Below are 12,008 nucleotides of genomic sequence, written 5' to 3'. Positions count from 1 at the left end.
TGGAATGCAAATATAAAATGAAGCGATTAGCTGAGTCACACAAACTATCAAAATCTGATAGAGATATTGAACCTTTTCCCACTTTTTCTTCCTCAATAGAACTATGTTCACTAATTTCCATGCGTGATGTCTCTTTGGAACAAACAGCTTCTATTCGAGATTCCACGTTTATTTTAGCACATTTAAAATGATTTAAAAAATGCCTTTTGAAACCACTTTTGCCACAGAATTTTTGGTGACATCCTCGAAATGTGCATATATACTTCTCCAGTTTTTGAACTGGACGACATTCTTTTAAATGGATAAAATATTTATTTGGGCAAATAAAACGTTTTTCACATAAAAAGCATTTAAATAAATTTACCATTTTACACAACGATAAATATTTATTTTTTTGATTTTTAACGAGCTCAGCACACCACACAAAATGAAATACAATGATGCGAAAATTTTTCTCATAGGCTTGACATGAAAATAGAACGATTTTTTTAAAGCCTCCTTTGGTTCAAAATTAATTTTTTTATTTTTTAATATTGGATAGGGTAGTTACGTTTGCAATTTCCAACAAAGGATTTAATTGATTGCCAATGTTGATTTTTATTTGTGAAATTCAAGCAAAAACACATATCTCGCCTACTGCGTTTCTTTCAAATTTTTCCAATTTTTGTTTGCTGCCACTAGCAACCATAAAGACATAAGAAAACCTTTGGAATTTTCGACAATATGTTTAGTTGATACAATGTGTTGAACTTAATTGTTTGCTTTGATTTTTATTTTCATTGAAAGAAACTCGCAATTAGTCAAAAATATATACAAATGTTAATAAACATGTTACTGAGTTTCCAACTAACAAATTATTGTTGTTGTATCAACAATTCTAACAATAAATTATAGTTGGAAACTCCAAAAAATCAACATATTTACTAATTACTAGAAATTGTTATATTTTTCTTCATACTTTGTCACATTAACAATCGGTTTAGTCATACCAACGAAGATATTCATTGAATTTAACAATCTGGTTTGACTACATTTATTGTTACCTAAAAAATACTGATATTATTTTCTGTGCATGTGCAAAAATAACAATATGATAACAATATTATCTTGAGATACGTAATCATATTCCTTTCCTACGTGTGACGATCTACGATTGTTTGTTGTACACAGAAAAAAAAAGTAAACTATGTTATGAAAAAAAACGAACGAAAATTAATCTAAATTGTATTCCAAATTTTGAGATTAATTAAATTACTGAAAATTTCCTGACACTTTTGGATTTTAATTTCATAATTACCATTTACGAAATGCATCCTTAAGTTTAAAATTTTCGATGATATTCAAAAAAACTCTAAGAAAAGAAAAACGTTTTCGGTACACGTTTTCCAAACGTTTTATTTTCTGTGCGTGTATGGTTTCTAAAATCCAAGAAGTCAAATCGGAAGTAGGGTCTATATAGAAGATATCCCAAAACATGGATTCGTACACAACATCACACCTACTTGTGGTCCTAAATAATCCAAAACCCCAAGTCGGGGATAGGTTTCTATGGGGCTATATCAAAAGCTAAACCGATAAAGCCCATCTTCGACCTTGACCTGTGCGCAGATAAAAGGCAAATCTACGCCAATTTTCAAGACGATACCACTATTATTGAAGGTTGTAGCGCTATTACAACATACCAACAGACAGCCGCACATAGCTATATCGTTTGAGAATTTCTCCCTGATGAAGATACAGTGCACTCGCGGTAACGTGAACACCGCATAACGTGAACACGTTTTTTCTTATACTACCCACTCCGTAACGCTGAAAAACATGAAATTTGACGTTAAAAGCAAATTCACAATGCCAAATACAATTTCCAATACATTCACGGAATTTTTTTAGATCTAATTGTTTTTTTTTTCGTGAATTTTAATTGTACCCTGCGTAAGTTAGTGCATATGTTTGCAACACCCAGAAGGAGAAGAGATAGACACATGGTGTCTTTGACAAAAATGCTCAGGGTGGGCTCCTGAGTCAATATAGCCATATCCGTCTGTCAGTGAACAAATTTTTGTAATCAAAGTCTAGGTTAGGTTAGGTTAGGTGGCAGCCCGATGTATCAGGCTCACTTAGACTATTCAGTCCATTGTGATACCACATTGGTGAACTTCTCTCTTATCAAAGTCTAGGTCGCAGTTTTAGTCCAATCGACTTCAAATATATATATAAAACTATATATATATATACATACATATATATATATATATATATATATATATATATATATATATATATATATATATATATATATATATATATATATATATATATATATATATATATATATATATATATATATATATATATATATATATATATATATATATATATATATATATATATATATATATATATATATATATATATATATATATATATATATATATATATATATATATATATATATATATATATATATATATATATATGTATATTTATTTATTTATTTATTTATTTATATTGCCCCAGAAGCCAAAGTTTTACCCTAATTTGCTTACAATTTTGCACAAGAAGAACAACTAGTACTATAGACAAGTCCAAATTTTATTGAAAGCGGTTCAGATTTAGATATAGCTCCCATATATATCTTTCGCCCGATATGGCCTACTACGGTCCCAGAAGCCATAGTTTTACACCAATTTGGTTCAAATTTTGCACTAGGAGTACAATTAGTAGTGTAGTCGAGTGTGCCAAATTTTATTGAAATCGGTTCATATTTAGATATAGCTCCCATATATATCGTTCACCCGATTTACACTCATATGACCACAGTGGCCGGTCTTTTACTCCGATTTATTTGAAATTTTGCACAGGGAGTAGAACTAGCATTGTACCTATGTGTGCCAAATTTGGTTGAAATCGGTTCAGATTTAGATATAGCTCCCATATATATGTTTTACTGATTTCGACAAAAATGGTCAAAATACCAACATTTTCCTTGTTAAATCGCCACTGCTTAGTCGAAAAGTTGTAAAAATGACTCTAACTTTCCTAAACTTCTAATACATATATATCGAGTGATAAATCACAAATAAACTTTTGCGAAGTTTACTTTAAATTGCTTTAGATTTAAATGTTTCCGATATTTTTTATACCCTCCACCATAGGATGGGGGTATATTAACTTTGTCATTCCGTTTGTAACACATCGAAATATTGTTCTAAGACCCCATAAAGTACATATATTCTGGGTCGTGGTGAAATTCTGAGTCGATCTGAGCATGTCCGTCCGTCCGTCCGTCCGTCTGTTGAAATCACGCTAACTTCCGAACGAAACAAGATATCGACTTGAAACTTGGCACAAGTGGTTGTTATTGATGTAGGTCGGATGGTATTGTAAATGGGCCATATCGGTCCACTTTTACGTATAGCCCCCATATAAACGGACCCCCAAATTTGGCTTGCGATTGCTCTAAGAGAAGCAAATTTCATCCGATCCGGCTGAAATTTGGTACATGGTGTTGGTATATGGTCTCTAACAACCATGCAAAAATTGGTCCATATCGGCCCACTTTTACGTATAGCCCCCATATAAACGGACCCCCAAATTTGTATTGCGATTGCTCTAAGAGCAGCAAATTTCATCCGATCCAGCTGAAATTTGGTACATGGTGTTAGTATATTGTCTCTAACAACCATGCAAAAATTGGTCCACATCGGTCCATAATTATATATAGCCCCCATATAAACCGATCCCCAGATTTGGCTTGTGGAGCCTCAAAGAGAAGCAAATTTCATCCGATCCAGCTGAAATTTAGTACATGGTGTTAGTATATTGTCTCTAACAACCATGCAAAAATTGGTCCACAGCGGTCCATAATTATATATAGCCCTCATATAAACCGATCCCCAGATTTGGCTTGTGGAGCCTCAAAGAGAAGCAAATTTCATCCGATACGGCTGAAATTTGGTACATGGTATTAGTATATGGTCTCTAACAACCATGCAAAAATTGGTCCATATCGGTCCATAATTATATATAGCCCCCATATAAACCGATCCCCAGATTTGGCTTGTGGAGCCTCAAAGAGAAGCAAATTTCATCAGATACGGCTGAAATTTGGTACATTGTATTTGTATATGGTCTCGAACAACCATGCAAAAATTGGTCCATATCGGTACTTAATTATATATAGCCCCCATGTAAACCGATTCCCAGATTTGAGCTCCGGAGCCTCTTAGAGGAGCAAAATTCATCCCATCCGGTTGAAATTTGGTACGTGGTGTTAGTATATGGTCTCTAATAACCATGCAAAAATTGGTCCATATCGGTCCTTAATTATATATAGCCCCCATGTAAACCGATTCCCAGATTTGGTTTGCGGATCCTCTAAAAGAAGCAAATTTCATCCGATCCGGCTGAAATTTGGTACATGGTATTAGTATATAGTATCTAAGAACCATTCAAAAATTGGTCCATATCAGTCCATAATTATATATAGCCCCTATATAAATCGATCCCCAGATTTGAACTCCGGAGCCACTTGGACGAGCAAAATTCATCCGATCCGGTTGAAATTTGCAACGTGGTGTTAATATATAGCCGATAAAAACCATGCCAAAATTGGTCCATATCGGTCTATAGTTATATATAGCCGATCCCCATTCACACAAAAATTGGTCCATATCGGTTCATAATCATGCTTGCCACTCGAGCAAAAATAATCTATCAAAATGTTATTTCTATAGAAAATTTTGTCAAAATTTTATTTCTATAGAAAATTTTGTCAAATTTTATTTTTATAGAAAATTTTGGCAAAATTTTATTTCTGTAGAAAATGTTGTCAAAATTTTAATTCTATAGAGAATGTTGTCAAAATGGTAAATCTTTTGAAAATTTTGTAAAAATTTTATTTCTATAGAAAATTTTGTCAAAATGTTATTTCTATAGAAAATTTTGTTAAAATCGTATTTCTATAGAAAATTTTGTCCAAATTTTACTTCTATAGAAAATGTTGTCAAAATTTTATTTGTATAGAAAATTTTGTCAGAATTAATTATATACGTATTTTTTTATTTATTTGGACTACGTGGTGTATATTACGGTATTAGGAAGTTTTAAGATACCTTGTCATCGGCAAAACTTACCGCAACCCAAGTAATTCGATTGTGGATGACAGTCTACAGTAGAAGTTTCTACGCAATCCATGGTGGAGGGTACATAAGCTTCGGCCTGGCCGAACTTACGTCCGTATATACTTGTTATACCCTCCATCATAGGATGGGGGTATATTAACTTTGTCATTCCGTTTGTAACACATCGAAATATTGCTCTAAGACCCCATAAAGTATATATATTCTGGATCGTGGTGAAATTCTGAGTCGATCTAAGCATGTCCGTCCGTCCGTCCGTCCGTCCGTCCGTCCGTCCGTCTGTTGAAATCACGCTAACTTCCGAACGAAACAAGCTATCGACTTGAAACTTGGCACAAGTAGTTGTTATCGATGTAGGTCGGATGGTATTGAAAATGGGCCATATCGGTCCACTTTTACGTATAGCCCCCATATAAAGGGACCCTCAGATTTGGCTTGTGGAGCCTTTAACAGAAGCATATTTCATCCGATCCGGCTGAAATTTGGTATATGGTGTTGGTATATGGTCTCTAACAACCATGCAAAAATTGGTCCACATCGGTCCATAATTATATATAGCCCTCATATAAACCGATCCCCAGATTTGGCTTGCGGAGCCTAATAGAGAAGCAAATTTCATCCGATCCGGCTGAAATTTGGTACATGGTGTTGGTATATGGTCTCTAACAACCGTGCAAAAATTGGTTAACATCGGTCTATAATTATATATAGCCCCCATATAAACCGATCCCCAGATTTGGCTTGCCGAGCCTCAAAGAGAAGAAAATTTCATCCGATCCGGCTGAAATTTGGTACATGATGTTGGTATATGGTCTCTAACAACCATGCAAAAATTGGTCCATATCGGTCCTTAATTATATATAGCCCCCATATAAACCGATCCCCAGATTTGGCTTGTGGAGCCTCTAAGAGAAGCATATTTCATCCGATCTGGCTGAAATGTGGTACATGGTGTTGGTATATGGTCTCTAACAATCATGCAAAAATTGGTCCACATCGGTCCATAATTATATATAGCCCCCATATAAACCGATCTCCAGATTTGGCTTGCGAAGCCTCAAAGAGAAGAAAATTTCATCCGATCCGGCTGAAATTTGGTACATGGTATTGGTATATGGTCTCTAACAACCGTGCAAAAATTGGTCCACATCGGTCCATAATTATATATAGCGCCCATATAAACCGATCCCCAGATTTGGGTTGCGGAGCCTCAAAGAGAAGCAAATTTCATCCGATCCGCCTGAAATTTGGTACATGATATTGGTATATGGTCTCTAACAACCATGCAAAAATTGGTCCACATCGGTTCATAATTATATATAGCCCCTATATAAACCGATCCCCAGATTTTGCTTGCGAAGTCACCAAGAAAAGCAAATTTCATCCAATCCGGTTGTAATTTGGAACATGGTGTTAGTATATGATCTTTAACAACCGTGGCAGAATTGGTCCATATCGGTCCATAATTATATATAGCCCCCATATAAAACGTTCTCCAGATTTGACCTCCGGAGCCTCTTGGAGGAGCAAAATTCATCCGATCCGGTTCAAATTGGGAACGTGGTGTTAGTATATGATCGCTAACAACCATACCAAAATTGGTCCAATCACACAAAAATTGGTCCATATCGGTTCATAATCATGGTTGCCACTAGAGCCAAAAATAATCTACCAAAATTTTATTTCTAGAGAAAATTTTGTTAAAATTTTATTCGGTTCATAATAAAATTTTCATCATTGTCAAAACTTTATTTCTATAGAAAATTTTGTCAAAATTTTATTTCTATAGAAAATTTTGTTCAAATTTTATTCGGTTCATAATCATGGTTGCCAGTCGAGCCAAAAATAATCTACCAAGATTTTATTTCTATAGAAAATTTTGTCAAAAGTTTATTTCTATAGAAAATTTTGTTAAAATTTTATTTCTGTAGAAATTTTTGTCAAAATTTTCTTTCTATAGAAAATTTTGTCAAAATTTTTATTTCTATAGAAAATTTTGTGAAAGTTTTATTTCTATAGAAATTTTTTTTTTAAATTTTATTTCTGTAGAAAATTTTGTAAAAATTTTATGTCTACTTTGTCAAACTGAATTATATACGTATTGGATCGATCTTTTTTGATTTAATATATACCACGTGTGGACTTACATACAATTTAGAAGATGGTGTTAGGAGGTTTTAAGATACGGTAACCTTGCCATCGGCAAGCGTTACCGCAACTTAAGTAAATCGATTCTGGATGGCCGTGTTTAGAAGAAGTTTCTACGCAATCCATGATGGAGGGTACATAAGCTTCGGCCTGGCCGAACTTACGGCCGTATATACTTGTTTTTTACTAACATTGTGTTCCACCCTAGTGCATTAGCCAACTTAAATTTTGAGTCTATAGATTTTGTAAAAGTCTATCAAATTCTGTCCAAATCGAGTGATATTTAAATGTATGTAATTGGGACAAACCTTTATATATAGCCCCCAACACATTTTACGGATGTGATACGGTATCGAAAATTTAGATCTACAAAGTGGTGCAGGGTATAATATAGTCGGCTCTGCCCGACTTTAGACTTTCCTTACTTGTTTTTTACTAACATTGCGTTTCACCCTAGTGCATTAGCCGACTTAAATTTTGAGTCAAAAGTTTTTGTAGAAGTCTATCAAATTCTGTCCAGATCGAGTCATATTTAAATGTATGTAATTAGGACAAACCTTTATATATAGCCCCCAACAAATAGTATAATATAGTCGGCTCCGCCCGACTTTAGACTTTCCTTACTTGTTTTAGATCTAGTTGTTTTTTTTCGTGAATTTTAATTATTAAGTTAAATTGCTTTATAACTGTATACCCACTGTTGTTTTTCCGATCTCTTTTTTTTTAATTTTTTCATGAAACTAAATAAAGTTTTTAATATTACTAATAACAAAAATAAAAGACTATCACTCTAGAACGTGTAAAACTCCGGAATATGGTTATGTTTTGTTCTGAAATTTGCTGAAGTTCGCTAACGTGAACTCTCTTGGTTTTAATTAGTTGACGTTACCGCGATTGCATTTATATAGTCGAAAAGCGATAATTCAATGTGTTACAAAATTATTATATTATTATTATTATACCCACGTATAATAATAACAAAATTATAATTCTTTTTTTAATTTTTATTATTTAATAGTGAATGGATCAAAGCAACAATTCACATAGTTTATTTTTTATACCCTTCACCACTACTGTGGTACAGGGTATAATAAGTTTGTGTATTTGTATGTAACGCCAAGAAGGAAAAGTCTGAGACCCATCGTTTAGTATACCGATCGTCTTAGAATTAAATTCTGAGTCGATTTAGCGATGTCCGTCTGTCTGTCTGTCCGTCTGTCTGTCTGTTGATGTATTTTTGTGTGCAAAGTACAGCTCGCAGTTTTAGTCCGATTGTCTTAAAATTTTGTATAGGGTCCTGTTTCGGCTCAAAGACGATCCCTATTGATTTTGGAAAAAATCGGTTCAGATTTAGATATAGCTGCCATATATATTTTTCACCGATCTGGTCATAATTGGCGTGTATATCAACCGATCTTCCTCAAATTCCGTACATCAGAATATTTTATGAGTCTCGAGAAACTTGCAAAATATCAGCCAATTCGGTTCAGATTTATATATAGCTCCCATATATAGCTTTCGCCCGATTTACACTCATTTGCCCACAGAGGCCAATTTTTTTCTCCGATTTAGTTGAAATTTTGCACAGGGAGTAGAATTAGCATTGTAGCTATGCGTGCCAAATTTGGTTGAAATCGGTTCAGATTTAGATATAGCTCCCATATATAGCTTTCGCCCGATTTACACTCATATGACCACAGAGGCCAATTTTTTGCTCCGATTTAGTTGAAATTTTGCACAGGGAGTAGAATTAGCATTGTAGCTATGCGTGCCAAATTTGGTTGAAATCGGTTCAGATTTAGATACATCCCCCATATATAGCTTTCGCCCGATTTACACTCATATGACCGTAGAGGCCAATTTTTAACTCCGATTTAGTTGAAATTTTGCACAGGGAGTATAATTAGCATTGTAACTATGCGTCCCAAATTTGGTTGAAATCGGTTCAGATTTAGATATAGCTCCCATATATAGCTTTCGCCCGATTTACACTCATATGACCACAGAGGCCAATTTTTAACTCCGATTTAGTTGAAATTTTGCACAGGGAGTAGAATTAGCATTGTAGCTATGCGTGCCAAATTTGGTTGAAATCGGTTCAGATTTAGATATATCTCCCATATATAGCCTTCGCCCGATTTACACTCATATGACCGTAGAGGCCAATTTTTAACTCCGATTTAGTTGAAATTTTACACAGGGAGTAGAATTAACATTGTAGCTATGCGTGCCAAATTTGGTTGAAATCGGTTCAGATTTAGATATAGCTCCCATATATATGTTTTTCTGATTTCGACAAAAATGGTCAAAATACCAACATTTTCCTTGTAAAATCGCCACTGCTTAGTCGGAAAGTTGAAAAATGACTCTAATTTTCCTAAACTTCTAATGCATATATATCGAGCGATAAATCATAAATAAACTTTTGCGAAGTTTTCTTAAAATTGCTCCAGATTTAAATGTTTCCCATATTTTTTTACTAACATTGTGTTCCACCCTAGTGCATTAGCCGACTTAAATTTTGAGTCTATAGATTTTGTAGAAGTCTATCAAATTCTGTCCAGATCGAGTGATATTTAAATGTATGTATTTGGGACAAACCTTTATATATAGCCCCAACACATTTGACGGATGTGATATGGTATCGAAAATTTAGATCTACAAAGTGGTGCAGGGTATAATATAGTCGGCCCCGCCCGACTTTAGACTTTCCTTACTTGTTTTTAATGAATTTTTAAAACAAACGTCGCTATTTTCGCTCGATACTGCTAAAACAAAATACCGGCCTTTACCTAAAATTTCTTTTTGAATAAACAAAAAAAAAGTGTGCATGCAAAAATGTCCTCCCAATGAAAATGGGAAAAAAACGTAATTTGCATACTTAATACTGGGGTATTACTATGTTAACATTGAAGTGGAGTTTCTTTCCCACCATCCTACACATGGATATTTGGAGCTGGAGTTGCAAATGCATTTGAGCACAAATATTTATTATATATGAACATATTGGTCAACATCATGATTATGTCCAACTGACATACTGACTAGCTGATGCATGGACTTGCAGAGGCGTTTGCCAGTCCATCCTTTGTTATCGTCTTAGGCGATTATTGTTGTCGCACTTTTCATGTTCAAGTTTTTATCGCACTTAGAAAAATAAGAAGTATGTACTTTATATTTACGGCACCCGTTCAATGCTTATTTATTTAGAGTATTTAACTAACGCGAAATTTCTATAGTTTGTCTTTGAGAAAAGAATTTTCTACCCGTAAAAAATAATTATTTTCTCCCAAACGAAATTTTATATAAACAACCATTGTTTACCATTAAATTTTAAAATTTCGAAATTTACACAAACGTTTTCTCATTTTAAATATTTGGGTTAATAAATTCAAAATTTCCTTGGGTTTAAGTCATGTTGTTCTTTCTGTTACAGACCATTTCGTTTATATCAAGCACTGTTCTCTTCTGACTATAAGTCTTTAATAATACACTTTTTGAAGTTTCATTGTATACATTTAATCGGTCATCTTTGGAATATTTTTTGGAATACATGTAAAATTACATTATTTCCGTTTCCAAAAGTTGTATTTTTAAGAAAGTGGCCAACTAAAGCGAATGTTTCTGTCAAATAAAGTTTCTTTACATCGGTACATAGACGCCCAAATAAAATAAAACGGCTTGACTGTATGCGTTGATAACTATAGCAATCTGTTGATGACAATAACATCTATGTGCCCAGCGTATAGTGTGTTGGCTTACAAACTGTAGGGTCCACGTCCGGGCGAAAGGTAAAATTTAAAAAAAATTATAAAATCCAATATATGTCGCGCTAATAACGTAATATACCTTGTGGAAATGAGAATGATGTGAAGGAAGATGCAATTAAAAAATAAAAAAAAAAAATTTAATGCACAACTTTAAAGCACTTCCAAAAATGTCTTCACAAAAATGTTCCTTATTTTAACTACACAGGAAGTTCTTTTAATTCAATTTTTTATAACTCGGTGTTTTCATATTTTTAATGGGTAATTTTAACTTTTTTTTTAATAAAATGGCACAAATTATTTAAATTTTTGTGAAAAAAATCTATATCCATTCTAGAAAAATTGCGATGTTTTTAAGGTCAAACGTTTCAGACAAGCGTAAGAAAGCATTAAAAATCATAAACAAGTATATACAACAGTAAGTTCGGCAGGACCGAATCTTAAATACCCACCACCATGAATCAAATATAATAGTTTCCACCGAAAACTCTTAGTCGTAGCCGGTTACTTGATAATAAATATATATAATTTCAGGGATTTGATGACAGATATTCTCTCAAGCACCAACCAGTACGCTTCCCGAAGAGAAATTTAAAGATTCTACCTATGATGACTAGATCAGATTCTGGATTTGACAGGTTGGCTGATAAGTCCCCGGTCTAACAAAGAAAAACACATTTTTTTGTCAAAATTCGTTTTTATTATTCAACATAGTTCCCTTCAAGAGCGATACAATGATTATAACGATCTTCCAATTTTTTGATACCATTTTGGTAGTACTCCTTCGGTTTTGCCTCAGTTTCGGCGATCACCTCTTCATTGCAGCCAAATTTTTTACCTGCGAGCATCCTTTTGAGGTCTGAGAACAAGAAAAAGTCGCTGGGGGCCAGATCTGGAGAATACGGTGGATGGGGAAGCAATTCGAAGCCCATTCATGAATTTTTGCCATCGT

This window comes from Haematobia irritans, chromosome 4 (assembly GCF_050003625.1).
Source record: "Haematobia irritans isolate KBUSLIRL chromosome 4, ASM5000362v1, whole genome shotgun sequence".
NCBI classification, from domain to species: domain Eukaryota; kingdom Metazoa; phylum Arthropoda; class Insecta; order Diptera; family Muscidae; genus Haematobia; species Haematobia irritans.
The sequence above is the reverse complement of the archived record's forward strand: the minus strand, read 5'-3'. Positions refer to the sequence as shown.